The 26,908-nt window shown below is 41.8% G+C and overlaps 1 protein-coding gene across 3 annotated transcripts in view; it reads right to left on the bottom strand.

Moving 5' to 3' along the window:
• CAMKMT (calmodulin-lysine N-methyltransferase) overlaps positions 1 to 26,908 on the bottom strand; it is a 455,076-nt gene that overhangs the window by 171,671 nt on the left and 256,497 nt on the right. The window lies entirely within an intron of this gene.

Below are 26,908 nucleotides of genomic sequence, written 5' to 3'. Positions count from 1 at the left end.
ACATGGCCAATGTACCATAAACAAAATGCAGGCCAGATATTCTCAAACCATGATTTTACCATGGAAAGCCAAAAACACAGCCAAAAAGCCAGCCAAGAGTAGCAAGACAGAGGTAGCACACAGAGAAAAAGCAGAACAAAGGGCACAATACAGACACACCACTACACAAATGTAAAAGTTGGCAAATTGACTAGGAGCTCACTTCTCTCCCCACCCCCACCAATGCATGGGATGCATACAGACTGGACAATTAGAGTTGGCATGTAGCAGCACAGGCCAACCTATGCATTATTTGTTCATTTTCTATGTACTAATTGCATTTATGAGATGTTTCTCATACAATAAATTCTCAAGGTGTCATACAAAGATTAAAAAAACATACACCATATTTGTAATACCATACTAGCTAGGCTTTCAAAAAGACTGTCAGCGTATTCACTCTCATGTGCATGGCTGCCACTTCAAAGCATCACATTCCAAATATAAAATGGTGTCAAGCAGCACCAAGAATGAGCAGGATTGTTGTGGCCAACTTGAAATCACACAGCAATCTATAATAATAAATAATAATAATAAAATTTTATTTGTTAGTCGCCCATCTGTTCGAATTAACGGACACTCTGGGCGACGTACAATAATACAAAATACAATATAAAACAACAAAACAATATACAATCAACAATTCACAACATCAACATCAATTCATCTAAAACCATCTTTCAATTAATATACCATAAAAACTAATCCGACCCAGAAATCCCATAGGCCTGCCTGAATAGCCAGGTTTTTAAGGCTCGGCGAAAAGCCATCAGGGAGGAGGCATGTCGAAGGGCAAAAGGAAGCAAGTTCCAGAGGGTGGGGGCCACAATCGAAAATGCCCTCTCTCTGGTCTGCACCAGCCTAGCTGTTTTCACCGGTGGGACCGAGAGAAGGTCTTGTGAGGCCGATCTTGTTTGGCGGCATAATTGGTGATGCTGGAGGCGTTCCTTCAGATAAACTGGGCCGAAACCGTATAAGGTTTTAAAGGTCAATACCAACACCTTGAATTGGGCCCGGTAAACAACTGGTAACCAGTGTAGATCTATCAACACTGGGGTAATATGATCCCAGTGACGGCTCTGCGTTATCAAGCGAGCTGCCGCATTCTGTACCAGCTGCAATTTCCGGACCGTTTTCAAGGGTAACCCCACGTAGAGCGCGTTACAGTAGTCTAAACGAGAGACCAGGGCATGTATCACTCGTGGGAGCAGATGAACAGGAAGGTAGGGTCGCAGCCTCTGTACCAGATGTAATTGGTACCAAGCTGCCCGGCTCACTGCTGAAACCTGAGCCTCCATGGACAGCTGGGAGTCAAGAATGACCCCCAGGCTGCGGACCTGGTCCTTCAGGGGTAATTTCACCCCATTAAGCACCAAGTCTAAGTTTCCCAGCCTTCTCTTATCACCCACGAGCAATACCTCGGTCTTGTCAGGATTTAGCTTCAGCCTGTTCTCTCCCATCCATCCACTTACGGACTCCAGGCATTTGGAAAAGGTCTCCACAGCCAACTCTGGTGAGGACTTAAATGAGAGATAGAGCTGAGTGTCATCCGCATATTGGTGACACTGCAGCCCAAAACTCCTGATGATGGCTCCCAGTGGTTTCACATAGATGTTGAATAGCATGGGGGAGAGGATAGAACCCTGTGGCACTCCACAATTGAGAGGCCAAGGGTCTGAAACCTCATCCCCCAATGCTACCCATTGATATCTACTGGAGAGATAGGAACGGAACCACCGTAAAACAGTGCCCCCTATTCCCAATCCCTCCAGGCGGTTTAAAAGGATACCGTGGTCAACGGTATCGAAAGCCGCTGAGAGATCCAGGAGGACGAGGAATGTGTATTCTCCCCTGTCCAACGCCCTCCTCATATCATCCACCAGAGCGACCAAGGCTGTTTCAGTTCCATGTCCAGTCCTGAAGCCCAATTGGAAAGGATCTAAATAATCTGCTTCCTCCAAGTGTGTCTGTAACTGCTTAGCCACCACTCGTTCAATCACCTTGCCCAAGAATGGTAAATTAGAGACTGGGCGAAAGTTGTTCAACTCTCGGGGATCCAAGGAGGACTTTTTCAAGATGGGCTTTATCACTGCCTCCTTGAGGGCTGATGGCATTGCACCCTCTTCCAAGGATGCATTTACCACTGCCTTGATCCCTTTGCCCAGTCTCTCTTTGCAGCTCATAATGAGCCACGAAGGGCAAGGATCAAACAAGCAAGTGGTTGGCTTCACAGTAGAGAACACCTTCTCCACGTCCTCAGAGAGAAGAGGCTGAAACCGATCCCAGCAGACCGGAATGCAACTGGCCGACTCTGGACCACTACCTGTAACCACGGCATGTGGAATCACGCTCTTCAGGCGCTCGATTTTATCGGCAAAGTGTTTAGCAAATGTGTCACAGGAGGCTTTAGAGTGCTCCATAGGTTCCTGAGCAACTGGACCGACCAGGCTTCAGACCACTTGGAACAACCTCCTGGGACAACACTCTGTCGACGCAACAGAGGCAGCAAAGTATTGCCTCTTTGCTGCCTTTGTTGCCCGCTGGTAGGCCGCTATTGCCGCTCTAACCAGTGTCCGATCATCTTCAGTGCAAGATTTCCGCCACCGGCGTTCTAGTCGTCTCACCTCCTGTCTCAGACCGCGTAACCGTGGTGTATACCAGGGTGCAGTCTGAGTTCTATTCAGGGGGAGAGGACGTTTCGGGGCCACCTGGTCTATCGCCCCAGTGATCTCCCTATTCCACTCCGACACTAGGGTCTCGACCGGGCGTCCTTCAGTAAGCTCCAAGTCACCCAGCGCATTCAAGAATCCCTTAGGCTCCATCAGGCGTCTGGGGCGGACCATCCTAATGGGTCCTTGTCCCCTGTGGAGGGTATGCGGCATAGAGAAATCCATATTCACCAGGTAGTGATCTGACCATGACACGGGGTTAGAAGAAACAGTCCCCATTTTCAGAACACTTCCCTCCTCTCCCGAGGCAAACACAAGATCAATAGTATGACCAGCTACATGGGTGGGACCTATATTACTTAGGTGCAGTTCCCAAGAAGTCATGGTTTCAATGAAATCCCGAGGGGCTCCAGTGAGGGCGGTCTCAGCGTGTACATTGAAGTCCCCCAAAACCAATAAGCTGGGGGAGAGCAACCGCACATCCGAGACCACCTCGAGCACCTCGGTCAGGGAGTCTGCCATGCAGTGGGGTGGGCGGTACACAAGCAGAATCCCTAAACTGCCCTTTGGTCCCAACCTCCAGTACATACAATCAACAAACTTGGTCTCGTGGAGAGGAGGTCTGGTGAAAACCAAGGATTCCCGATAGATAACTGCCACTCCCCCTCCCTGCCTACCAATCCTCGGCTGCTGGGCGTATTGGAAACCTGCTGGGCACATGGCCTCAAGTATAGGAGCTGAGGCCTCATCCAGCCAGGTCTCCGTAATACACACCAGGTCTGCGTTCTCATCTAGGATAAGATCATGGATGAGTGATGTTTTCTGAACTACAGACCTGGCGTTACACAACAGCAGTCGAAGATTGGATGGAGTCTTACATCCCTCAGTTATCTTCTGGTTGTGGACAGGCCCGGAACAAGGGATGGGTATAATGCATCTATCCCTTGTTCCCCTAAACTGGCGTGGCCTGCCACTCGCACCTCTCCAGGATCTGCCGCCTAGCCTTATAATGTCATGGCTCCCCAACCCTCCCACCACACTCCCTTCCGGCCTGCACATGTCCCCCTCCCCGTCTGCCGATCAGGCAGGCCCCCCACCCCCAATAAAATTTTAAAATTGCCCATGTCTTTCTTGGCCCGAAATAAGTCAGGTCGGCTCACCCACAGTCGCTGGACCTCTTCTTCTTGTGTCCCGGCGTGGCCAGAATGGCCAAAATGCCTTGTTATCCCCCACAGTCTTGTGTCTTGGTTCGCTAATATGGCCAACGGAGAGCACGTCGAACCAGCTGCTAATGCCACGGCCTCTCCCCTCTCTCCACTCTGGCCCAAACGCCAAGAACATAGGGGCAATATAAATACATCTGTCGCCTCACACCCGCCGCCAGCACTCCCATCATTGAAAATCGTTAGGAAAAATATAGTAGCTGGGTTCAGTGAGAGACCACTCTACAATCCAGGAACCAAAGCTGAAAACGTCTGTCTTTTGTGCTCACTACCACACTTCACTGGGCCATGGAGAAGATCTTCAGTAGTGGAATGAAGTTCTCAGGCAAGCTTGTATCTCAGAGGAATGGGCCCATAGCTCGGTGGTGAAACACATGGTTTGCATGTTAGGGTCAGGTCCCAGGTTCGGTCCCTGTCATTTCCATTTAAAAGGAAAGACCTTTGGAGAGCCACTTCCAGTCAGAGTAGAAAATCTGAGCTGAAATAAGGCTCTCTTTCTGATTAAATCTTTTCTGCCTTTCAGAGACTCAGCTGTCACTCTGGTGGAAGCGTGTTTGCCTAGGCAGTTTCGTAAAAGGCCATTGCCAAAATCCGAACAGTCTGTTTTTTCCACTTAGTGGGGCTGGTGGAGTATTTCATTGTGGTGGTGTGTTTTCATCTCCATTCTGCTGCTGCTTTCTCCCCCCATCGGCCATTTTCTCTCTCTTGCTTCCTCGCACATCCACCAGTAGTTGACTGCTACTGGCATTCTTCCTGACTATGAATTAGATGACCTAGTTCAGATTCCTTCCCAGACACATGATTCTAGGATTCTATTGCTTATTATTTTATGCTTTTCAGTATCTCAGCCTCATTATTGAGAGTTGCTCTCCCAGCAGTGGAAATAGAAACAGAGAAATCACAGTTGCCTTGGGCTACAAAAATCATACTTTCAAGTTATTCACCATCACATGATTTAACACTTTTCATCAGTTCTTTCACAAATACAAACCACAGCTGCGTCCAGAAGTCAATAGCTACCTGTCTAAAGCTTTTCCTTCATAGTTGAATGGTCAACTCTGTCATAGCCTAGGGGAAATCACCTGTCCACCCAGGAAGATAAAAGATACCAAACAGGTGCAATACTAGAGAGAGAACACAAGACTTTGCTAGTATACATGGTTGAGTGCCAACTCACTGTGAGTCTTGTTAAGATTTTCTTTTCAGCATTTTTATCTTTCTTGGAGGTTCTTCTGCCTTGCGACAGATGCAAAGAATGTGATGTATATTAAAAACCTTTCCCTCTCAGATGGGTTCATTTTTATTCAGGGACAATTTTGCTGACTGACAGGTAAGCATTTGGTGCTGAAATTGGACCTGTACAAGAGCTCTGCATTTCATTTGCTCCATTACACCAGTGCATGAATTACTGGGCTTTTCACTTTGGCATCTTTCCATTACTTTCAAATAACTGACATGAACAAAATGACTCTTCTGACATTTTGTGCAACAAATTTGTTCCAAAAAGAATAAAACATTATTAGGCTGTTGTACACACTTGCATCTCACAAGCTTCAGTTCTAATCTATCCAGCCTGCAAGTGTCTAAATAGTACTCAAAAATAAACAAACAAAATCCAGCCGTGAAAAGATCTGGAACTGCATCTTGGTTGTAACGTTACTGCTATACAATCATTTCAATTTGTGAGCCTCTTCAGTCATGATACTGAGTTCCGTTACATATATATTTATTTATTTCTGCTTACTACACTATGATTCCATGTGTAATATATAGTTGCATTTATGGTACAGTCCCAGCCGCAATCCTTGCATATGCACAATTTAACATAAGCATTCAGGAGAGTGTGATATTTGCCTGCATCTTGTGGCAGGGGGAGAAAACATCCCCCAGAAGTTAGTACATTTTGGGCAAAGAAAGGTCAGTACCTTTGCATTCTATATTTGCCACCATACAGTCAAGCAATGCATCATGCACAATTATAATTTCATTAAGCCTTTTCTTTTATACACCCCTTTTTTCTAGGTTATAGAGCTCCTTGTACATATAGTGTTTTGTACTTGTCTCTTAGATCCATGCACCATGAATGACACCCAATTACCAGATTTAACTGACTTTCTGAAGAGGGTGTTTCAATCCCTCCTTAATAGCTATTGTCATCACAGTAACTTATCTCCAGTTGGAAGAACAGGACAGGATGCTCCTCAGTCCCATGGCTATCAGACACAACTCAGCTCCTCCTCCACTGTCTCAATGAAAATTCATCTTCTCATTCACATGGTCAACAATTACCACCTTTGAGTCTAGGGTACCAGTTGTACTCCCAGGTCTTTACAACGGACAGTACAATACATTTCTGATGCCTTCATACTAATGCTGATAAAGATGAGTAAGGAAAGAAAAAGGTGTTGTAATAGCATCATAATAACTAAATTGTGATGTACAATATATACAAACCTACTTTATAATAATTTTTTGCAATTTCAGTAAAGTGCTTGCCTGCATGCATTGTGACAAAGTCAAATGAACTGCAACATTAAACACATTTTTAAAAGGGCTAATTCACCCTAAATATGAGGGAATTTCCCCATAATAGATACATATCTTACAGAGAATTTTAAAGTGGCTGTATACTATAGTCAGCATGGATTTTTTGCATTCCGCAGTGTTAAATTGAAAATACCCTCATGCCATTCTGATGCTTCCCAAACTCTTTTCAAAACAAAACCTTACAAAACTTATAGTCCTGAACTCAGAAACGTTTGCTTAACAACCCTCTAAATTTTCATGGGGATACACAAAACAGTCAGAGAGAATCGAGAGTTCAAAGTGTAAAAAAACAGAGGGAAAAAACAGAACCCTTTTGGACTTTTTTCTGTCAGAATTCTCATAATCTGTTGAAATTCATTAAAAATCAGCCATGTTCACAGAGTACCTGTAATCCCATTACTGACCTCGCCCCATACTCTGACCTTCATCTTCTACCGTTTAAAAGTTAAAAAAACGCCTCGCTGATTTTTAATTAATTAAATAAATTAAGCATTGAACTGAATGATAATGTCAGGCATGCTCAGTAAGAACCAACTGCCAGTGTTCTAAAAGCTAGATTCACAGCTGCTGGGTTTGCCTAATCAGGGGGCCACACCCACACCAGACTTTGATTTCACTTTAGACAGTTATGGCTTCCTCCAAAAAATCCTGGGAAGTGTAGTTTGTGAAGGGTGCTGAGAGATTCCCCTGACAGAGGACCAGTGGCCAGAATGGTTTAACAGTCAGCCGTTCTGATCAAAGCTCTGTGAGGGGAACAGGGCATCTCCTAGGAACTCTCAGCACCCTTCACTAACTACACTTCCCAGGATTCTTTGGGAGAAGCCATGACTATCTAAAGTGAAATAAAGGTCTGGTGTGGATGGGCCAGGGACAGCTTTGGTTTAAATTTGGGTGGGAGGCTACATGTGCCTACTGTAGAATAAAAAAGGGAAACCCTGAAAAAGAATGATACTGTTCACAATGTTTTCCTTTTGGAAAGGAAAGGGGCTTTCCCTCTGCCCAGTGCCCACCCATCCAATCTCCTCCCCTCCCTCTTCCTGCCCTCCTCCTCCTCCGACCCTCCCCCAGGTCAGTTTCACTTATCCTAAGCAAGATTGCACAGGAGTAAATCCCACTGAACTCAAAAAAACATGCAAATGATCAAACCTGCCCTCTTCTCCTCCTTCTTGTCCCTTCACTCCCCTTTCCTTCACCCCTCTCTTCCCCTTCCTCATCCCCTTCCAATTCCTTCCTTCCCCCCCTCCCTTCCGGGATTGGGTCCTGAGGAGGACACAGCATTGCCACCTCTCCCACCTCTCTCTGATCATGTCCTCTAATCCTGACCAGCTGCTAACCAAGACAGAACCTAAGTAGTTTTAGTACCACTGAATGTACTAGAAGTTCACCTTTAAGGTGTTTGTATAACATGCTCTATGGAACTAAACATTTATAAGCCATCTCTAGGCATATTAGCTCACAAACCATAAATTACTGTAGAACATGAAAATAGATATCTCTCTGTGTCTGCACAGAGACAGTAATATACATGGAATACATACTAATGACTGAAGCTAAAATGCATTTGAGGAAAGTGAGCAGCACAGGGCAATGTTCTCTGCGACTGTGTGTCAACAATACTACAATTGATCATCTTCAGTGAAGAGTCCTACTTTTCCTTTCATGTCTGTCAGAGTTATTCTAACAGGTATTTTAATGTACTGTCTTGTGGAAAATGCACATCTGAAACAAGTCTGTTCCTTCCTGTGCTTTTCATACAAATGTGGAGTAAGATGGAGGAGGTCTCTCTCCAAGCACTAAATTAAAAATATCTGTTATGGGTTCCTTTAAATCACAGTCCACTCACCTACTCAGGAAGCTGCCATCAAATACATATTCTTTTACCTGTTTGTCAGTAGCTCCAAGAAACTGTTTCGTGTCAGTCTCAATGACTTCTAATTTCACTGTATTGTAACAGAGTGGTACCATTTAAAAAAACAAAAAGTTCCAGTTTGGAAAAAGGGTGGGGTAAAAATAAAGTTTCAATTCAATTCAAAAAGAAAAGAAAAACTTATAAAAATATGTTGAAACTTCAGTTTCTTGACTATTTCTTCCACACACAAAAGTTTCAGACACATAAAACATGTACCGCAATGTCTCCTTAAAATAACATATATTGAAACACAGAGTTTGAAGGAATCTAAACTTCATCTAGCGTACCCTAAACTCAAAGGTCAGATATCATTACCAGGTCCCCCCCCAAATATCACTTTATCCAACCCAAACAAATTGTGCCACAAATAGATAGCAACAACACCAGAAAAAAGGCACCTTCTATTGCACAATTCTACAAATCCTATAGAATTGCTAATGAATAACAGTGGGGGGCAGAGGTGATTTTGCACAGCTTAGGCTGGTGCTCTGCTTGTGCCCTTTCTGGGAGAAGGCAGATCTTGCCACAGTCATACATGTGACTGGAGCAAAAAATCTTAAATTCACATATACGCTCATGGGGTCTGAACTGGCGGTGACCGACCAGGAGAGAGACCTCGGGGTTGTAGTGGACAGCACGATGAAAATGTCGACCCAGTGTGCGGCAGCTGTGAAAAAGGCAAATGCCATGCTAGGGATAATTAGGAAAGGAATTGAAAATAAAACAGCCGATCTCATAATGCCATTGTATAAATCTATGGTGCGGCCGCATTTGGAATACTGTGTACAGCTCTGGTCGCCTCATCTCAAAAAGGATATTATAGAGTTGGAAAAGGTTCAGAAGAGGGCAACCAGAATGATCAAGGGGATGGAGTGACTCCCTTATGAGGAAAGGTTGCAGCATTTGGGGCTTTTTAGTTTAGAGAAAAGGCGGGTCAGAGGAGACATGATAGAAGTGTATAAAATTATGCATGGCATTGAGAAAGTGGATAGAGAAAAGTTCTTCTCCCTCTCTCATAATACTAGAACTCGTGGACATTCAAAGAAGCTGAATGTTGGAAGATTCAGGACAGACAAAAGGAAGTACTTCTTTACTCAGCGCATAGTTAAACTATGGAATTTGCTCCCACAAGATGCAGTAATGGCCACCAGCTTGGATGGCTTTAAAAGAAGATTAGACAAATTCATGGAGGACAGGGCTATCAATGGCTACTAGCCCTGATGGCTGTGCTCTGCCACCCTAGTCAGAGGCAGCATGCTTCTGAAAACCAGTTGCTGGAAGACTCAGGAGGGGAGAGTGTTCTTGCACTCAGGTCCTGCTTGCGGGCTTCCCCCAGGCACCTGGTTGGCCACTGTGAAAACAGGATGCTGGACTAGATGGGCCACTGGCCTGAGCCAGCAGGCTCTTCTTATGTTATGTTCTTATGTCTAATTCATGGTTCATAGTTCATGGTGCACAGCTGACCCTCCCCCTGAGTTTTTGTGCCCTCAATTAATCAATCAATAGGGTTTTTTTAAAAAATAAAAGAACTGAATCCTCCATGGCCCTCATTATGATGCAAAGATGCTAGTTTTTGTGGCCTCCAAGGTTAATTTTTAAGAGGGCCTTCTGAAGATACCATCACAATAGGAGATCCATTCCATGCAGTGTAGGAATCATGTCTTTAGTATGGTGGCAACCAGGGCTGTGGAGTTGGAGTCGTGGAGTCGGAAGCAATTTTGGGTGGAGTCGGAGTCGGTAGAAATGTACCAACTCCGACGTCAAAATAAATTTTGATTGACAAATTTTTTAAAATATAAATTCAAAATGTCAAAGAAGGTTCCCATGAAGTCAGCTGTAGTTCAGCATTTCACCATAACTCAAGATGGAAAACATTTTGTGTGTCGGTGTATGACACAGGACCCAGATGAAGACAAATGCTGTGATGCCAAGATCAGCGCATATTCAGGCAGCGATAAAAATGCTCCTATGAGAGATTCCAATTTAAAAAGACATTTACAGCCCTTTCCAGGGCTGTGGAGTTGGAAGCAATTTTGGGTAGAGTCAGAGTCGGAGTCAGACAGTAGAAAAATAGAGGAGTCGGAGTTGAAAGTTTGGCGTACCGACTCCACAGCCCTGGTGGCAACTACCCTGTGAGAGTCCCTTCTGTTACAAATCAGACATACACCATTTCTATTTTCAATGTTGGAACCTACTGAAGACCTTCCTTTTCAGCAAGCCTTTTAAGTGGAGATTTTAATCCCAGTATGTATCTGTCTTGGACTTGACATATTTTTGTACATGTTTTATTGTTAAATTACTTTTGGATGTTTTATGAGAAAAAAATCATAAATGAAATAAATAAATAAATGCCAACCTTGCAAGATTAGCTGCCCCTGCTAGAACAAAGATGCTGCCTTCGTCTGGAAACTTAAATTAGAGTAGAATGTGGCAAGATCATACAACACACTATTGTGCCAAAATCATTGGCCTGGTTTCTTTTCAAGCCCAATTCAAAGTGCCAATTCTGACCTTTAAGAGTTCTAAATAGTTTAGAATCAAGATAGCTAGAGATAATAGATACATAAGAACCTGCTGGATCAGGCCAATGGCCCATCTAGTCCAGCATCCTGTTCTCACAGTAGCCAACCAGTTGACCATGCAAAACTTGCAAGCAGGACCCAACTGCAAAGAACACTCTCCCCTCCTGGGGTTCCCAGCAACCAGCAAGCAGCTATTGATAGCCTTTTCCTCCATGAATTTGTATAATCCTCTTTTAAAGCCTTCTAAGTTGGTGACCATCACTGCATCTTGTGGGAGTAAATTCCATAGTTTAAGGAAGTGCTGTGTGAAGATGTACTTTCTTTTGTTAACTTTCTTTTGTTTCTTTTGTTAAGACTACTCAGGCTTCTGCAACATGGGGGCAACTAACAACACTCCTTCGGATGATCTCAGTGATCGGGCTGGGATATAAGGTCTCAGGCAATCTTTAAGGTATCCTGGGCCAGGGCTTTGTATATCAACACAAGAACCCTGAACCTGACCTGGTAGGATATGGGCAGCCAGAGCAGATGTTTTAGCAGGGGTGTCACATGCTGTCAGCTGTCTGACCCCATCAGCAGTCTAGCTGCTGCATTCTGCACCAGCTGGAGCTTCTGGACCAGGCCTAAGGGCAGCCCCACACACTGCACATTGCAGTAATCCAGACTTAAGGCTACCAATGCATGGACTACAGTGGGGAAGTTATTCTGATCCAGATACAGCCACAGCTGGCATACCAGATGAAGCTGGTAAGAGGCACTTCTTGTCACTAAGGTCATTTGGGCCTCTAATGACAAGGATGTATTCAGGAATACCCTCAAGGTACATACCTGCTCCTTTAGAGGGAGTGCAAGCAGTGCCCAAAATATGTTAATCTCTTTTCTCCATCTCTAAGCATTTCTAGAAGCCATTCTGCAAACATTTTAAACTAACTTCCCAGCTGGCACCATTTAACTTTTTTTAACAGGCATTCACTGACAGGAAGACAAGATTCAGTCTTTCTTTTTATGTTAAATTTCAAGCCCAACTCAAGCATAAGAGTCCAACTTTCCTTGGATTCTCCCTTTTTAAAATCCTTTTTGTTGCTGATGATGTACCCTCACCTCCTTCATCCCGAACCCAAGCCTCACAGAATAATGAAAGGTCTCAAGCCCATCAGCTGGCAATCTTCCCCTATCTTCGATTTGCAGCCCAATCGGGTCTCTCTTTCTTGGGAATGTTGGGAGTAAAGCATCAACATGTGCTACAAGTGACCTGAACCAAAACAGAGCCTTGAACTTGACCCAATAACAACAAACAGCAATAAACTTTCTTTATTCTTTCAACTACCAGTCTTAACAGACCAGTTATTTCTGCACTCCACTACATATATACAAAAACTCTAACAGGGAAGACCCATTCTCTCCCCTTGCTATGCTTATTTCTTCCTTTTTGGCTGTTTTACCCCCACATCTCAGATCCCTCTTTCCTCACCATTCATAGCTACCCAATGCAAAAATACCTTTTACTCTCAGCAATTTCCCCCAAAGTCCTCCACCTGTTTTCTTCTGATTTTTACCTAAAAACGTTAACAAAGCCGCACTATCCAAACCTCCTGCATTCCTCGGACAACATCTCCTTCTCTTTCTAAAAATAAGCAGTTCTAGTGAACACCCATGTCCCCCATCTGACACCACCTTAACGTCCTTCCCCACTCCCCTTTCCTGACTATATCCTAGTTTTCCTGTGTGTTCCTAGGAATGCTTTGAAGAATATCTTTTGTATTGGTTTTAACTCTTGTAAACTCAGTCTAATATTAGTATGATTTTGTTAATATTTTTAGTAAATGTGCATATTCCCTTTTGGGACAATAAGCTAATTCCCTCTTAATATAATATATTTACTTTTGCTTTACCTTTGTGTCTGTGTTAACTCTTGGGGTGCCAAACTCTGGTGTACATCCAGGTCTCAACATCAAAAGTTCCCTAGAATTGAGTGTCGGGATTGTGTGTGAGAATTGCAGGCTTGCATGCAAATTGCACACTTCATAAGACTAGCCAGATACTTTCATTGACAGAGGAGATCTGGCTCCATGACCCACAGCCACTGGAGATGTGAAATGTGCACATACGTTAGGACCCTTTCAATGGTGGTCCCCAGGCTGTGGAATGCTCTGCCCCAGAGATTCAGCTGGCCTCATCCCTTTCTGCCTTCTAGCAAGTAATGTGATTTGGACATGTATTTACACAGGCACTCTCTAAAGTAATTCAAATGAGGTTTAGTATTTGCATCTATGCTGGTGTAACTTTGCTGCTCTTGATGTTTTTGATATGATTTCATGCTGCTTTAATAACATGTTATATAATAATTGTTAGCAGACTTGTGGGAAGCATTAGGGACAGGAAGGGATAGCATAAATATTTAAACAGATAGATAAATATCAGAAAAAAGTCACTGTTCATCATGGTACAAAAATCCACAATGATGCAAACTAGGTATCATTTTAGGACAAGAAATTAAAAGAAAATGTATTGCAATTCAACCTGGGTCATGAATTTTCAGCATAGAATAGAATTGAGACTATGTATTTATATGTTTCAGAAAGCATAATTGTGTTTCATATTGAACAAAAGGGAAGATGGATCTGTGAGTCAACAGGTAACACTGTATATAATGACTAATTTTTCCAAAGGGTTGGATTTCAGGATCTGTTTTTAAGAAGTCCGTTGTGAGTAATTTAGCCCCTTGTCACAGTCATTCTAAGTTACCAGAGAAAGGTTGAAATGGGGATTTTATGTTACTAAACTACATAACCTTCTGGGTCATTCAGTCAACTAAATGTCAGGTGTCAACTGCTCTACTGGTCAATTACAGGCTCCTGAATATAGTGCCTGCCACTTACTGAAGATGTTACAGACTTTTCAACAAAGACTTCAATATGGCAGTTCAAAATTACAGTATTGAGACACTTGAGTGTCCATAGGAGGATTTTTCCCTTTTGGAAACGTTTTGGTTTCTAAAAAATATTTTGGTTTGCAGCACTAGTTGCAGCACAAAATTAAGAAAGATAAAGTAGGCTAAACAATGAACAGTAATAGTCTGACTCAGTATAAGGCTATGTTCCTAGATATCATGAAATGTCATTATATAAATACAAAAAAGTTAGATGCAACCGTAAATACCAATAAATGCATTTAAATATACTCCCAAATACTGTATCAATATATCGATATTCACATCATCAAAAACACACTATTTCTTTTTCCTGTTCACTATACCAGTAATCATATTGCTACAATGCATTTGTTCTTCTCATGATTAAACTTCCTGATCTGCACTCCCAAATCGTAACTTAATCAATGCATTCACTGGTTTTTATTCTTCCCTTGTCCCTGCAATTTATATCCAACTTAGCAAAAGACCCTTTAATAAAGCAATGCTTTGCCTAGACCCACAAATTTGTATCCAAGTACACAAAACATTAATTAGCATATTTATTCATTTAAAATATTTTTATAATACTTTTTATAAAATATGCCGCCAAAGCTGCTTATGTTATCAAGCACATACAATAAACAATTCCCCAAGCAACAATGAAATAGTTAAAAAATATAAAATCACTGAAACTAGATAAAAGAACAAAACAGACAACAATACAGTGTCACTAAAACAGCAGCTATCAGTTACTCTTTAAAAGCCTTTGTGGATCAACAAAGTTTTCACCTGGCAGCTGAACCTTCCTGAAGAAGGTGCTTCATAACAGGGGCATCACTATTGGAAAAAAACCTCCTCTCTTCAGCTGCCATACATCTCACCTTTGAAGGTGAGAATACCCAGAGGAGATCTTTTAAACAAATCAAGTTATAGGCAGGCTCATATTGGAGGAGATAGTCCAAGTAACCAAGATCCAAAATATTTAGCGCTTTAAAGGTTAAGACCAGCACCATGAACTGAGTCTGAAAACTGCCTGGGTACCAGTGAACTCTCTTAATACCCTTTAATATGCTCAGGCCAGCACAATCTGTTTAATAATTAGCTCAATAATTAATTAAAGCATCCTTAATCATTAGCTTAATAATTAGTTAAAGGACAATTAACTTAATAATTAGTTAAATCATCCTGAAACATATTCCATGGACCTTACAATCAAATACAATTATTCAGCATGTGAGACTCCAATGTTACATACAGAGCTCCATGCAAGCAGGGGACAGAGACACTCCTACCATTATTTAACATCTACACTATAAAAACTCAGCTATGTTACCACCATGAACAGAGATAGTATGCCTCTGAGTACAAGTTGCTGGGGGACAACAGTGGGAGAGACCAATTGCGCTCATATCCTGCTTGTGGGCTTCCTTGTTGACCACTGTGGGAAACAGGATGCTGAACTAGATTGTCAGTATCTGCAGGCTCCACCGAGGTGATTAAAGGCACTGTAAAACAATTAGCCGGCAGCTGCCAAAGCAGGGGCTTGGTTGTAAAACAAATAAGCAAGTGAGAGGGCTAAGGGGTCTTAGTGCATGTACCAGTTCGTCTTCCACAAGGCAAAGTCAGTTAACAAAGCAAAGGTTCAATATTCCAACAAGGCAATCCGGGTTTCAAGACAACAGGGCATGGCTGGCAAGGGTCTGACACTAGTGTCTGACCATGCTTCCAGCAGAGGGCAAAGGCCTCTTACTGCCTTTTAAGCTCTCCTCCCTGGTTCAGGTGCTTGCAATCAGCCCTCCGACTCCCAAGAACTACTCGCAGGCATCTTCACTCTGCAGGGAGCAAAGGGGCCTCCTGTTTACTCTCTGAGTCTGACTGAGGAGCTCCAGCTGTGTCCTGAACATCTTCCAGTGATGGGAGGTCTGGAGCTTCACCTGGCTGAGTCTGTATGTTCCCTCTCCTGGGTCTGCTGTGCCAATCCACTGCTCCTCATCCTCCTCTGAGGACTCATCCGATGGAGACATGACATCGATAGACCGTCAGTATAATCCAGGTGGCTGCTTCTAATGTTCTTATCAGTCAGTTATACAATCATACTGCTGTTATACAAATCTATTGTGCCACTGCACTTGGAATACTGTGTACAGTTCTGGTCACCTCACCTCAAAAAGGGCAGCAAGATGATCAAAGGTAGGGAATGAGCCCCATAGGAGGAAAAAGTTGCGGCATTTGGGGCTTTTTAGTTTAGAGAATGTCGGAATTCTATTGAGTTGCGTAGCAGAACGGAGAGTATTGAGCAAGCGTACGTGTGTGTGTTTGAATCTTTGCTAAGATTCTACCTTCCCTGCAAATTAGTCAGACAAAGACTTTAAGCTGTAAAATAAGAAACAACTACTTTATTCTGGAAGTACATGCTTGATAGGAAAGAGTCCTTACACCTAGCTAACTAACTATGTTGGAGCAGTCTGCACTGGTCCCAGTGCAGCTCTCATGCTGGTTGAGAGGGAGAGACAAAGGAAAGATGTCTGCTCCCCTCTCGAGAGAGAAGAAGGAACACTGAGAAGGCGGGAAGGAATTGGGATCAAACATCCTTTGCATATCAGTCTAGCAGGAAGGGGAGAGACGGCAGGATCAAAGGGATAGGTATAGCCTAGCAACCAAGAGGTCTAGCTCTCTAGCTACCCTTATTAACCCCAGGCAGCCTCAACCCACCAAGTTGGAGTTGAACCTCATACATTCCAACAGAGAAAAGGCAAGTCAGAGGCGACATGATAGAAGGGTATAAAATTATGCATGGCATAGAGAAAATGGACGGAGAAAAGTTTTTCTCCCTCTCTCATAACACTAGAATTCGTGGACAACCAATGAAGCTAAATGTTGGAAGATTCAGTACAAACAAACAAAAGTACTTCTTCATGAAGCACATAGTTAAACTATGGAATTCACTCCCACAAGAGGCAGTGACAGCCACCAGCTTGGATGACTTTAAAAGAGGCAAATTAGGCAAATTCATGGAGGAAAAGGCTGTCAGTGACTACTAGCTATGTTGGCTGCGCTCTGTCTCCATAGTCAGAGGCCGTATGCTTCTGTATACCAGTTGCTGGAAACTGCAAGAGGGGAGAGTGCTCTTGCACTCTGATTCTGCTTGCAGGCTTCCCATGAACAACTGATCGGCCACTGTGAGAACAGGATGCTGAACTAGATGGGTCGTTGGCCTGATCCAGCAAGCTTTTTTATGTAGGCAAAGCAAAGCAGTATCCTCATAAAGAGTGGCAAATTGTCTACTACTGAAAGTACTATTATATTTGCTAAATCAGAGGGACTTTGAGATTTTCAAGTTAAGATGCCAAAATATTTTGGACTAGCTCTGCCATTTTCAGCAGTAACTCTGTGTTGCATCCACATAATCCTGCCTTCATATACAGTGTCCTTAGAATGAACTACGATGGTTGAACTAGTAAGTTCTGAGTTTTGGGGACAGGAGTAGGGTAGCAGAAAATCTATATTTGAGTTGTATTGTATGTTGCTATTTTTATTGTATTCTATTTATTGTATTGAGTTTTGCTTGGTATGCTTTTGTACTGTTATCTTTATTCTGTATATGTTTTTGGGAATTTTTTTCTTTTTTGTAAGTCGCTTTGAGTTTCATTTTGGAAAAAAGCAACTAATAAATATCATTAATAAATAAAGAAATAAAGAAATGCTAATCTCAGAATGTGCACAGTGCATTCTATAACTCATAAAAGGTAATACAGGATATTGTGGTATAAAACTGGGGGGGAAAGAGAATGTGTGTGTGTGTGTTTACATGTGCACACATCAGGTAGAAAATGATGTATGGATATTATCAAATGGAATAAGCTTCTACATAAAAAGAGCCCTGCTGGACCAGGCCAAAGACCCTTCCAGTGCAGCACCCTGTTCTCCCATTGGCCAATTAGATGCTTATGGCAAGCCAGCAAGCAGGACCTATTCCGGTTGTGAGATATCACATGTTCCTTAGAATGAAATATCGCCATTACTATATGTTAAGATGTCAAGATAGATTACTACAGGGAGTGTGGAACTGATAAAACTGAAAAATGCACACTTTTCTATCATGAGGGAGAGGGCATTTTCTGCTCTCATGGCTCTGGAATCAGAGCTTGGAAAAGTTACTTTTTTGAAGTACAGCACCCATCAGACCAATCCAGTGGCCATGCTGGCTGGGGCTGATGGGAGTTGTAGTTTAAAAAAGTAACTTTTCCATGCTCTGCCTGGAACTTATGGCCAACTAGGCTTCATCAGACCACCATACCTCTGGTCTTTAGGAAGGCCATTGTGAAATTACCTTTTTGGTGGCCTTATACTGAGTGATATTTTGTTCTGTTTACTGGATTATTTACTGCTGATGGTTTGGGGTATATTTGTATTTTGTTTTGGGAGCTGGATGTGTACTTGGTATTTTGGAAGCTTTGTATTCAATTCTGTCATTGTGGAAGTTGTATTTTATTTTTATCTTATTATTGTGGAAGCCAACTTGAGATAATGTTACTTGTAAAGGTGGCCAAAACAAATAATATTTTAACATAAATAAAAATAAAAATATTACACAGTAACATTGGCTGATGACAGTAGCTTTCTCTTGCTTAACTCAAAAATGTTCTGATGAGATGTATCACAGCAAGCTTAGAACAGAAGCTAAGGCCTTATTGACATGTGCCATTGTAGCATGATTACCATTCCCCTATAGCCCAGCCACCATGTTGAATTGACAGTGTCAAGTTCTGCACAACATCTCCATTAGGACTAATGACATTATCAGTGACAAGCAACTATCTCCTCCCATGTCCAATGATCCTTATTGTGTATTTTCATCTCTCTCTCTCTCTCTCTCTCTCTCTCTCTCTCTCTCTCTCTCTTAAAAAAAGCTTTTAATATTTTAAGAAAAGTCATTTTGAAAAGTAATTTTCATATTCTTGGTGCCCATGTGCTTATTGCAATTATACTAGAAACTACATTTAGTACAAAAGGGGAAAAAATGAAGCATGACTATTCCCTACATTCACACAAATCTGTTGCATTGTACAATAGTGTCAATAATCTTTTCAGATTAAAACAAATAACCCATTTATTTTATTAGATATACAATCTATTGATGGACAAAGTCAGTACTAGAAAATGTATCCAGCTAAGAAAGAAAGTCTTGTTAACAGCAACAAAGCTGTTTCCTTTGAAGCAAGGCTGCTTCCCCTTCTCCATTCATTACTGTGTTGCAGGCATTAGGCTCAGAGCTAATACTAAGGGAAAATCTGTAGTAGTAGTGGTAGTGGTAGTAGTAATAAATCATCTGAAAAATCCTTAAAAATAGAAGGTAGATGTTGTTTTTTTGAAGGGGGGAGAGATATCTTGCAAAAAGGCACCTGTAAAGTACCTTGGGAAGTCATTTAACATTTCTCATGATGATGGGGAATGGTATTTTCCACTCATTGTCCACAGTGTCCATGTAGAGTAGAAAATGTGGATCTAAAGAAATTGAATGCCTAATTTTTGAGTCTCTCTTGTATTTGACACATTGAAAAAAATGTTCAAGAACAGTTTATCCACCATGTGAAAGCATGACTGCTGTTACACTGTCAGGGTCAACAACACCTAAAGTGATCTTCTTTGTAAAACTCAGTCACATAGGATAAAGATGCCTAGGGCTAGATTTATGCACACAATTTCTGGCAGTGGTACTAGAACTCTGGGAAGAAAAAGATGTGATAAAGTTTCCAAAGAAAAATTGGCAATGTCTTCCTTGAGATATAAGCAACTCCTTAAAAAAAATCACTCATAAAGAGCAATGTCCATGGGTGGGGACAGAACAGACCAAGTGAACCTGATCAAAACATGACAGAAGAAGGCTACCATGATATGAATACAAACCAGGGTTAAGTTTTTTAAGCATACTTTTAAATGTATGGTCCTTCTACACAAGTGCACTATAACATCCTTCGGAGGTGGGCAGAAGAAATAATTACAACAGCCTAGGGAATTTCTTCCTAAATTTTCTGATTACAATTTAAGTGTTCTTTGTCACGGATATCATAAACTGATTAAATCATTTCCTATCTGACCCCTACTGACTATGCTAAGTGAAAAGAGAAGGCTATTAATAGCTACCCATTTCTGACAGCTGCCCAGGGGCAATGCAGCCTTTTGGAGCAATAAAATGACTCTCTAACTCACTCACTGAATGCTGAATATTGATTCATATTATGAGTGTTGTCAAACACAGACCGCAGTTCTGAAGATCTGTAGTGACAGGTCATCAGCAATAGCATTAGCAAATGTCAGGTCTGAAATCAAGGGTCTGCTGGGCTCTTTAGGGATAAGATTTATCGATTTCATAAAAAGTGAACATAGATCAAGTGCTCATGCTGATGGAAATGGTCATGGCAGAATGAGGCTGAGGCTAGCTTGATTTTAAGACTTGGAAGAGAAGCATCACACAAAAGTGCTGACTATCATAAATAATTTTAGAGGCCAGAATGTCCAAATATAAGGACAACTGCAGCTGTGGGGCTTACAAATGATCTTTTCAGGGTTAAATACCAGACACTGAACATCCAATTGTCTAAAACCATGTATCTAACTTGGACACAAGAACTGTCACAATATCTGATTCCAGAGGATTTTAAATTATTATTTCTGCTCAGGTCACATCAGCTGATGCTAACAATCAATATTTAAGTTGCAGATCTAATCACGATATACTTCCAGGGTGAGAGGGATAATGACCTATTTATACTGTTACTTAGAATCGTTTTGTTCTGCTTAGCATTTAGACCCTTTTCTTTGAATACATATTTCCCCATCAAGACTTTGGCTTGCCATTATTATCTCCTATTTTATGAGGGTCTGTGTTTGCATGGAGGGGCAAGAACAGCTTCAGAATTAACATATTCTATCAAAAAGTGTATTTATGATAATATTACTTTTCCACCCCAATCCTAGACTTATTTATGAAAAAGCACGGTCCATTCATTCCAAGCTGTCATACCTTTGAGAATGCATGCTTAAAAGCTACAGCCTAAGAAATCTGCCTTCATATTAAAAAAAAAATGGCACTGAGCTGCCATCTCATACATTCTTAGCAGATCACTTTGGAATACTGTAAATGGATTGACGAGAGAAAATGAAGAGCTGCTATAGGTTGTTCTCAAATTAAAAGGTTATATTCCAGCTGTCATCCCATTTTATAAGTCTTGCTGAATGAAATGTTATCATTGGGTAATGTTTGCAGCACTTAAGATTCATGCTGTGATTTCTGACCTGAATATCTAACAAAAGTGGCAAATAAGTTCACCTCGACAACACACATTATCCTAATAGATGAAATTCCTGTCATTTACACTAGATATTTCATCAAGAGGATAACGTTCATTGAACACGTGTCTAGTGCTTAGATTCATGCTGAGACCGCTCTTTCTGTTGGAATATGTGGTTCAACTCCAACTTGTAGATTGCTGATTGCTAGGGCTAGCTGATTGCTAGGCTAATACCTATCCTTTGATCTCCTGCTGACTCTCCCTTCCTGCTAGACTGATATGCATAGGATGTTGACCACATCTCCTTCCTCCTTCCTCTTTCTCTTGAGAGGGAGAGCAGACATATTATCTTTGTCTTTAGCAAAGATTCAAACACACAAAGGTTCACACAGTCGCTCCATTCCCAATTTCTCCACTGTGCGACACTTTCGAGAGTTTGCTCAAGACCTCATGATAGTCATGGAGCTTTCCCAATATGAAGTAGAATATGCACTGGTGTCTTGCTCTGAGTAACAGGAGGAAAAATCTGTTGGGTGGGCGGGATACTATAGCAATCCCCTTGTAAAGGACAGATCATTATAACTATGGTCAAGGCTGGACTGTCATTGGGCGGTATCTAACTGTCAGGACAAGGATTAATGCTTACACAATGGAACTTCCCACTTCCCCCCACATATCCTTTAAATTTATTTATTTAAAATATTTCTATCTCGCCCTTCTACCCTGTAACAGGGCACTCAGGGCGGCTTACAAACATAAAATCAAACACGTACATAATAAAATTGTAAACAATAAAATCACAAAAACATTAAAATAAATTAAAATACATAAAATACAATTAAAATACATAAAATACAATATATACATATATATAGGGAGTGGCACTAAAGGGGACTACAAGGGTAAAATTTAAAGTAGAAGGCATAAAATCATAAAATCAGTGTCAGGCTCTACCTCCAGTCCCTCCCAAAGGCTCTCCGGAACAAGATTGTTTCCAGAAGTCTCCAGAAAAACTTCAGGGAGGGAGCAGAGAGGACTTCTTGGGGTAGGGTGTTCCAAAGCTTGGGGGCCACAGCTGCAAAAGCTGTCTCCCGAGTGCCTGTCAGTCTAACGTCTTTCACTCCAGGTACACAGAGGAGACCAGAGGCAGATGATCTTGAATCCCGGGCAGGTACATACGGGCATAAGCAGTCCCTCAGGTACATTGGTCCAAGGCCATTTAGGGCTTTAAAGGTCAGAACCAGCAATTTGAATTGGGACCGGAAGCAAATTGGGAGCCAGTGGACTCGATAAAGCACAGGGGTGATATGCTCCCTGCGCCATGCTCGTTAACATTCTGGCTGCTGCATTTTGAACCAACTGTAATTTCAAAGGCAGCCCCACATAGAGTGTTACAGTAATCAAGCCTCGATGTCACCAATGCATGTGTCACTGTGGCCAAGTCAACTGCCTCCAGAAACGGACGCAGCTGGTAGACCAGTTTGAGTTGGCCAAAAGCACTCCTGGGTACCGCAGCCACCTGATATTCAAGCAGCAGGGCAGGATCCAGGAGGACTCCCAAACTGTGGACCTGTTCCTTCAAGGGGAGTGCAATCCCATCCAGAACAGGTTGCAACCCCGTCCCTGGTGGTTTTTCCCTTGACCAGCAGTACTTCCGTCTTGTCTGGATTAAGTTTCAGTTTGTTAGCCCGCATCCAGCTCTGCACAGCCTCCAGGCACTGGTTTAGGATGAACACTCCCCCAAACCTCCAGAGCAGATAAGAGGAGAGTGTGGGGCATGCAACGGGAGAGGAGAGGGGGTAAGTTTTATTGTGGAAGTTTAACTCCTTGCACTGATGGAATAAGTTACTTAGCGCTACATAAGTTACTTAGTGTACCTTGTCCATTGTCTTCAGTCCTCTGTAATGGTGACAGGCCATTAAAATGGTCCACACTCAGAGGTGGACAGATCTCATTGATTTCCAAATTCACCCCTGGGATTGGCGATTCCAAAACATTAAGAACTTTACTGGTCAGTATCAGTACTTTAAATTGGCCCCAAGATAAATATTAATTAGTCCCAGCACCCAAAATGATCGTGTGACTGGAGCAGATCTCCTGTAAGAAAAGGTTACAACATTTGGAGGTGTGTAAGCTTATGCATGGTGCATGGTGTGGTGAAAGTGGACAGAGAGATTTTCTCCCTCTCTCATAATGTTGGAGCCTGGGGTTATCTATCTACCTGTCAGGCATGCTTTAATTTGGATTCCTGCATTGAGCAGGGGGTTGGACTTGATGGCCTTATAGGCCCCTTCCAACTCTATGATTCCATTATTCTATGAAGCTGAAGGATTCAGGATAGGCACACAGTACATAATTAAACAATGGATTTTAATATCATAAGATGTATTGGTGGCCACTAGGGATGGATGAGAAATTTGATTCAGTTCACATTTAGAGACAAATTTATCAAATTTGCCTTTTCCAAAAGAAGATGAGAACCAAAATACAGCCATGCTTCAAAATTCACACATATCCAAATTTTGTGATGCACTTCTCCAACCAAACAATGCTTACAAAAATGCATATATTAGGGGAAAGTGTACACAAAATGAATATATTGGTAAAAATAACATACAAAATGCATTATAGTAGGATAAATTGCTTGCAAAGATGTGTACATTAGTCAAAACCACATACAAAAATGTATTTAGTAGCAGAAATTTGCACTAAAATGCTGAATAATTTTCATGAGGATTTTTTTAAAAAAATGTAAATTGCTGCAGAAATGTGAAGAACTGAATTTAAGATTAGAAAAAAATAGAAACTGAAAGAAAATTGACGGATCATTCCATCCCTAATGGCTACTGACTTGGATGGCTTTAAAAGATGATTAGACAAAATTCAGAGGATAAATCTATCAATGGTTACTTGTCATGATGGCTGTATTCTACCTCCACTACTGAAGGTGGTATAGCTCTAAATATCTGTTGCCAGGAAGCACAAATGGGGAGAGCACTGTTGCACTCAATCTTACTTGTGGACTTCTCATGGGCATGTGGTTGGCCACTGTGAGAACAAGATGGGCCTTTGGTCTGGGCCAGGAAAGTTCTTTTTACATTCTTATGAAGAGGTAGCCAGCACAGCTGACACAAAATTGATAAAACTTGGTCCAAATGTTTAGCTCATATGAACTTTGAGGCCATTGTACTCTGCATCAGCAACAAGGCAGCAGGGGGAACAGCTGGAGAGAAAGTGGTGAAAAACGCATGATGAGTCTGCCTAAGCTCATGCTACAGCTCACTGAAAACCTAGACAACTTGGGACTTGGATACTTGAGGAAACTTCTTCTCCAACATTGAACTGTACATACAGTATGCTAACCTCTTCCTCACATCACCTCTTTGGAATGGCACCACCATCTGAAATGAGAGGTGGAACAGGAGAGAATGCATTTTTGATAGGTCACCGCACTTGCAGAAATTCCTACCCAAGGAAGCTTAAATGGGATCTACTTTAATGTCCATTAGGTGCTAGACAATTTTTTCTTTTAATTTTTCCAGTTTTTAATCTCTGAAATATTTTTTTGTTTCTCATGTGATTGTTTTCAGTGCTATATTTTGCTTTTGTTAACTATGTTGTTGATTTTTTTATGGACTATTGTGAACTATACGGGAAATTTTGAATGTAGTGTAGTGGTAATAGTGTTGGGCAAGGAGTGGGAAACCAGGGTTCAAATTCCCATTCAGCCATTAAGTTCACTGGGTGACCATGTGCCAGTTACATTCTCTCATCCTGACCTACCTCACAGAGTTATTGAGAGCCTAAAATGAGGGAACCACCTTGAGCTCCTTTAAGGAAAGAGGGGGCAGAAATGTAATAAAATAAAAATAATTGAAGGGGAGTACAGAAATGCATACAGAAAAGACGGGGTGTGTGGATTCAAGTCTAAAAAATCAAACACCTCATTGGTCTGAAAGAATGTGGCAAGTTAAGTTTCATGGATCACATTCTGACATAAAAACAACAGCAAGCCTTCAACTCATTTAGTTTGTTTACTTTAGAAAGTTAATGAACTATAACCAAAGTTCAAAAACAAAAACTCTTCTCAGTGGCCTGTTAAAAGTGGTAAGAAAAAAAACACCCTGGTTTTTTATTTAAAAACCTTCTCTCCTCTGTCAGCAGTCCTCCTGTAAGCAATGAGCAGCACACCTATTGGGACACATAAGGGAGGAACTGGATTGACCCCTCAGTGAATGGATATAAGGTTGGCTTTTTAACATTCAGCTGTGCAGACATGTTTTTTTTTTTGGTTCATTACCTACAATCTTGTCTCTGGAGAAATCCCCTTACACTATTTAGTAAAGAAGACAGCTTTAAGTCCACCTTACAGCTGGACCCTGTAGTCAGTGCATAGTGGTATTAGAGCTTACAATATGATACTGTCTCCCACCACAGTGGAAGGTCAGTTTATTTATTTATTTATTTATATACTGCCCCATAACCGAAGCTCTCTGGGCAGTTTACAGCAATTACTTTAATAAAAGCCAGTAACCTAACCTAACTAATTTCTCCCTCTGCTTCAGTGTGAGATGAGATGACTAATGACCAGTGTACATCTTATGACAGTGGTTCCCAAACTCCCCCCGGCCCCCATGGACCACTTGAAACTTGCTGAGGGTTTTGGCATACCACTTAAGGACTTTTCTGCCTGTTGTAGCAATTGTAATTCCATAGAATTTAAACTGTAATACAATAAAAATCAATAAAAGAAATAAAAGTAGCAATAAAATACAATTAAAATCAACATGAATATTTAATATGATAGGAACATAAAAACATAACATATGAACAGCCTGCTGGATCAGGCCAGTGACCCATCTAGTCCAGCATCCTGTTCTCACAGTGGCCATCCAGATGCCCATGGGAAGCCCACAAGCAGGACCTGAGCACAAGAGCACTCTCTCCCACTTGCAGTTTCCAACAACTGGTATTCAAAACCATACTTAACAAATAAATAATACTGCCTCCAACTTGTAGGCAAAGCACAGCCATTGCGCCTAGGAGTCTTTGATACCTTTATCCTCCATGAGTGTTTCTAACTGAAACTGAAACTGAGAGTTTCTAATCCTCTTTTAAAGAAGTCCAAGTTAGTGACCATCTCTGTCTCACCTGGGAGCGAATTCCATAGCTTAACTATGTGCTGTGTGAGTTCCATAGTTGAACTATGCACTGTGTGAAATTCCATAGCTTAACTATGTGCTGTGTGATGGATATGTTGTCTCGCATCTTCAACCTCAAATCTACAGACACATGGCAGACCACCTTAATAAAGCTTGCAGACCACTGGTGGTCTACAGACCTCAGTTTAGGAACCCCTACTCTAGGATGCTACTAGAATTGATGCCGTCATAGGCACAAGTGTGATTACATTAGAAGCATGCTTCTTACTGGAAAATCCAGCCAAAGCATCTTCCTGAATTTGCAAATACATCTTCCATATGGTGGCCCCCATCCACCTTGAGTTAGGCTTTGTGGGATGCAACTAGACAAGAGACCCTTGATGAGAATATGTATCATCATTATCATCAGATAAATATTTCAAGGTGAATGAAGATTAGATGAGCATCAAAATGTCATTAGGAAGTGCCTCCACATTATGTGAGCACATGAATCTCTTCTACTAGAGAATGAGAGTATCCTGAGCGGTATACTCTGCTGGTGGCAATCTGAAAGTTATCAATAATCTTGTAAAAACAGGCATCCAACCCCAGCATCAGAACAGGACGTTAGATTAGGCCAAAATGGCTAGATGAA

This window comes from Rhineura floridana, chromosome 4 (assembly GCF_030035675.1).
Source record: "Rhineura floridana isolate rRhiFlo1 chromosome 4, rRhiFlo1.hap2, whole genome shotgun sequence".
Classification (NCBI taxonomy): domain Eukaryota; kingdom Metazoa; phylum Chordata; class Lepidosauria; order Squamata; family Rhineuridae; genus Rhineura; species Rhineura floridana.
The sequence above is the reverse complement of the archived record's forward strand: the minus strand, read 5'-3'. Positions and strand labels throughout refer to the sequence as shown.